At 55.6% G+C, this 4,901-nt stretch overlaps 1 long non-coding RNA gene across 1 annotated transcript; it reads left to right on the top strand.

Annotated features, from left to right (window-relative positions):
• Positions 1-17: 17 nt before the first annotated feature.
• Positions 18-3,125, top strand: LOC115307318. Its single transcript, XR_003915659.1, has 2 exons — positions 18-71; positions 2,679-3,125. It is a non-coding gene; the product is annotated as an uncharacterized LOC115307318 (long non-coding RNA).
• The last annotated feature ends 1,776 nt before the right edge of the window (positions 3,126-4,901 follow it).

The raw sequence follows: 4,901 nt of genomic DNA on the forward strand, positions 1-4,901 counted from the left end.
GCGAGACGGGGGCGCGGCGGGAGCGGGAGGAGAGGCCGGGAGGCCGCAGCTCCCCCGCCCGCATCGCTGAGGTGAGCGCGGGGGGAGCTCGTCCCCAGGATCTTGGACAGTCTCTGGGTTTGTTGTGTTTTTGGGGGAGGGGATGTCTGGAGCTTGGAGGACTCTAAAGCTGAGCCGCAAATGCCCCTTGGGGGGATATTGGGGTCCCCGGGAGGTGTTTTTTTGGGGGTCTCGGTGGCGGTTCCCGGCAGAGCCGCGGTGATGGGTGGGCGATGTGAGGTGGGGGTTGTTCTTCCTGGGTCAGGCCCTTCATTGCCAGCCCAGAGCACGGAGAGGGGGCACCCCTGGGACCCTGAAACGGGGAGCCCGTACACGAGGGACCCCCGAGACCTCCTTCAGCCTGGAGAGGGGGGGGACACAGGAGAGGGGAGACCCCTGGGATACTGAAGTAGGGAGCCCAGAGAGGGGGCAACCCAGGATTCCCTGGACCCCTGGCAGCCTGGAGAAGGGGGAGCACAGGAGAGGGGGAACCCCTGCGAACTCGGCACCCCGAAGCAGAGAGTCAGGGGAGAAGGGACCCCTGGGACTCCCCAAACCCCCAGCATCCTTAAACGGGGGGCTACAGAGAGGGGGGACCCCAGGACTCCAAAGCAGGGAGACTAGAGATGGGGGACCCCTGGGATTCCCAGGACCCCTGGCAGCCCAGAGAGGGGAGACCCCCAGTACACACAGGACCCCCAACAGCCTGGACATGGGGGACCTCCAGAACCCCAGAGAGGAGAGACCAGAGAGAGGGGAGCCCTGGGAGGGTTTTTTTAGGATGAATCTTGGTGGTTTGGGCTGAGTCTTGGGAATGCAGAGAGGACATGGTGCTGGGGAAGGGAGTTTCCAGATGATCCAAGGGTGAAGGGGGATGCAGGGACTTGGAGAAGTGGGATGGGGAGTCCAGGGGAAACAGGGCATCTAGAGGGTCCTCCTGTCCAGGAAAGGATGGTCCAGTAGTCTACTGTGTCAGGGAAAGGTGGTTCACAGGATGGGGAGACCTGGGACGGCTGGGAAGGATTCAGGGAGTCCATGGTGTGAAGGAAGGGGGCTCTGGGAAAGGCAGGAATGCAAGTCCAGGGGGTCCCAGGGTCAAGGAAAGGGGGAGCCTGGGGGCTGGGAGAGGTGGGATGGGCAGGAAAGGGGTACAGGGAGGTATTGGGGCAGGATAAGAGGATGAAGGGGGGTTGGAGCTGGGGAAGGGGGTGCAGGTGGGTTCCAGTGCCTGGGAATGGGGGATCAGGTGGGTCCCAAGGTCAAGAAAAGGCCTTGGGGTGGGACTAGGGGTGGGAATAGGACAGATGTGGGGTCCAGGGTGTCCCTGTGCCCAGGAAAGTGGGGTCCAGGGGCCTCCAGTGTCAGGGAAAGATGGTTCACTGGGTGGGGAGACCCAGGATGTGTGGGAAGGAGGTTCAGGGGGTGTTGAGGAAAGGAGGAGTTGGGGACTGGGAGAGTCAGGAATGGGGGTCGAGGGGGTGTCAGGGTCAAGGAAAGAGGGAAACTGGGAGAGCTGTGAGAGCCGGGAAGGGGCTTTGGGATGTCCCAGGGTCAAGGAAAGGGGAAGCTGGGGGTGAGGTGACATGGGATGGCCAGGACTGGGGGCTTGGGTGTCCCCGCGGTCAAGGAAACAGGGGGATCCAGGGACTGGGAGAGGTGGGATGGTCAAGAAAGGGGGGTGGGGGGATCCTGAAGTCAAAGAAAGAGGGGTCTGGAAAACCGGGAATGGCTGGGCAGGGAGGTCCCAGGCCAAGGGGAGCAGGAAGAGGAGGAAGAACACCTGGTGGGGGCTGCCAAGATCCCTGGAGTGGGGAGAGTGGAGAGGGGTGATACAGGAACTGGGGGAACCCCAGCAACCTGGACGAGACAGGGGGAACCTGCAGAGGGGGGAGGCTCGGGAGTTCAGGAACCCTGAAATGGGGGCCTGGAGTGGGGGTATCCTTGGGACCCCCAGGACCCTGAAGTGAGGAGCCTGGAGATGGAGGAGTCCTGGGACCCTTGCAGCCTGGATAAGGGGACCCAGAGAAAGGGGAGCTCACAGAAGGGAGACCACTGGCAACCTGGAGGTGGGGACAGCTCTGGGACAATGAAGTGGGAGCCCAGAGAGGGGGGACCTCTGGGATTCCCTGCACCCCCATCAGCCTGGAGAGTGGGAGACCCCAGAGAGGCAGGAACCCTGGGATCCCCAGCACCGCAAAGCAGAGAGTCAGGGGAGAAGGGACCCCTGAAAGCATCCCTAAGCAGGGGGACCCTGGAGGGGGAGCAAATCCAGGACCCCCAGCAGCCCAGAGAAGGTGGTCATCCCTCAGAACACCAAAGTGGGAAGACCAGATAGGGATCCCCAGCAGCCCAGAGAGGGTGGGGACCCTGGAAAGGGGGGACCCCCAATACATGCGGGACCCCCAGCAACCCCAACAGGGGGGACCCCCAGAACCCCAAAGTGGAGAAACCAGAGAGGGGGGACTCTGGGGAGCATTTTCTGGTCTGAATCTTGGAGTTCTGGGTTTTTTGGGGGGCTGAAACTTGGTATTTAGGAGGTTTTTTTGGGCACAGGATGCCTGGTGACTTCTAGAGATGGACTTGGGCAGGAGGAACCCCCAACCCAACGGGCTCACACCCTGTTTTTCCCACCAAAACAGGATTTCTCATTCCCAAACCTTGGCTGGATGGAGGAGGAGGCTGTGAGGAAGAGGAAGATGCCCCAGGACACCCAGACAGGTGAGGAGGAAGTCAGTGCCCCTTTCCTCCTCTGTTGTCCTGCATCTTCCAGCTGAGTATCGCCCCTGGCTGCAGGACAACCTCGCTGCTGTCCTGCCAGGGATGGATTTGAGGGGATCTCCTTCCCCTTCCCCTTCTCTCTCTGGGCTGGAACAGATGAACAGGAGTGTCCAGTCCCATAGGCCGAGATGACACAATGAATCTCTGCAGTTCCTGCAAAGTAGAGCCTAAACCGTTAAACAATTTTGCTGATTAACCTTCCTTTATGTGAATAGGGAGCATGTTGTTTTCCGTCTTGGATTGTATGTGGATCTTTAATATGGCCATAGACAAGGCCTGAACCCACATCATAGATGTTTCTTGACAAACCCTGTTTATTTGTGCTTTGTGAGTCGATGAAGTGTGACTCTCTGTCTGATGACAATCTCACAGGAACCCCGAATCTTGGAATTCCTGCATCTTTACTGTGTGAGAGGAACTCAAGCTTTTATCACATAAAGTGATTAACTGCCAGTCAGAGATCTATAGGCCAGTTAGGAGCTTACCAGCAGCAGGCTGTGTCTGAATGCAACACCAAACAGCACCCTGGCAGTGCCAGTAGCTCACCACAGAGAGCTTGCACTCTCTGGACAGATTCCAGACCTTACTGAGGGGACAGGCCATCCCACCACAGTCTGCCCCAGACTGCAGTCAATCATCTTTACCTCATGGAGTGATAGTGCAGGTACCTCTTGCCTCCATGAGTAAAAGCATCCTCATGTATTGGGTCAGGTGCACTCATGGATATGTGAACACCAACAAAACAGCTGTATTACAATAAAGCTAGGAAGCAATCTAAGCAAACCATTTAAGTGATCTAAACAAATCATCCCAACAACGATGTTACCACTTTGTCTCAAAGATTGCAGGCAAGATGCAAGTCAGGTCTCAGGGTCCCATGGGGAGAGTCCACAGAAGCAGTGCTGTTGCAGTGCTGCAGCCGCCTTCTCATCCCCCTTTCTGTCCTAACGCAGGACTTTTCTTCTGTGAAACTCAGCTTTCACACACTCCTAAATGACACTGGATAAGAAAACATTTTAGAGGCATAAGGTACATAAATTTGATCTCACAATCCCATGAAATCCTATGTGGATTTTCCTACCAAACCATCCCTTCAGGAGGAATCCCTTTCACAGGCTGCAGTAGCCAGAGACACAGATATTCCAAACAGCATTTACAAACTGCTGTTAAACTGCTGGGACAGAACATATACAAATATGAACATTGCAAACTTTAAAGCAATCAGTGTAGCAAAAGCAATATAAGCTTTCAATTCTTCTGTAATTAAAATAACAGAGAAGCCTAAAAGAAACATAGAACAGATGACAACAAAAACAAATACAATGGTCATGGCACTGTCTGGTGTTCTGACAGTATTATTCAAATTGCAGTCTGATTCTTGTATATGCACCACCTTTGGAGATCATAGGCTCATCTTACAACAGTTCTTAGCCATGTCAGAAGCCTTTCCTTATTGGTCTTTCTTGTTTACTTACTCCTGACCCATTTCAGGAATTCTTATTACAGTCCAAAACCTCTTGTCTTGGTGTGTCTCGCAGTTGTTCAGGTCTTTGTTCACTTCTGCATAAAAGCTGTTTCCATCCATATCACTTTCAGTCTGAGTTCTGGTGGCACAGTTTCCAAGTCTGTCTGCTGAAATGGACTTTCTGCAAACAGTCAACTTGACACATTGTTAGTTCACACTGAGAGCAAAACAGTGCCCCCCTTTTGATTTTGCCACAGCCCCCCGAGCTCAGTCAGGGCACAGAGGGCAGGAATATTCACAGGCTGTGAGCCTGAAACAGGCCCAGAGCACACAGGGGCCAATGTAGGTAGCTCTTCTTCCCCCCCTTTTCGTGTCAGCCAGTCCAGCGGGCAGGGGAGGGCCCACGGCGGTGGCCGCCCGGTCCGTGGGACAGTGCCTGTCCTTCAGCCTTCGGTGCCGCGTCCGTTCCTGCCGGGCTCCATTGGGAACCCCCCGCCGTTCACCGCAGGGACGGGGCCAGACCAAGTCTCGGGCAGCCTTCCCTTCTGACCTTTCCTTTTCGCTGGTGTAAAAAGTATCTTGCCCAGTTTTCGACTACTCCTGGGCTCTTGCTATAGCA

The sequence above is a fragment of the Manacus vitellinus genome, unplaced genomic scaffold (genome assembly GCF_001715985.3).
Source record: "Manacus vitellinus isolate BGI_N305 unplaced genomic scaffold, ASM171598v3 scaffold_170_pilon, whole genome shotgun sequence".
NCBI lineage: Eukaryota > Metazoa > Chordata > Aves > Passeriformes > Pipridae > Manacus > Manacus vitellinus.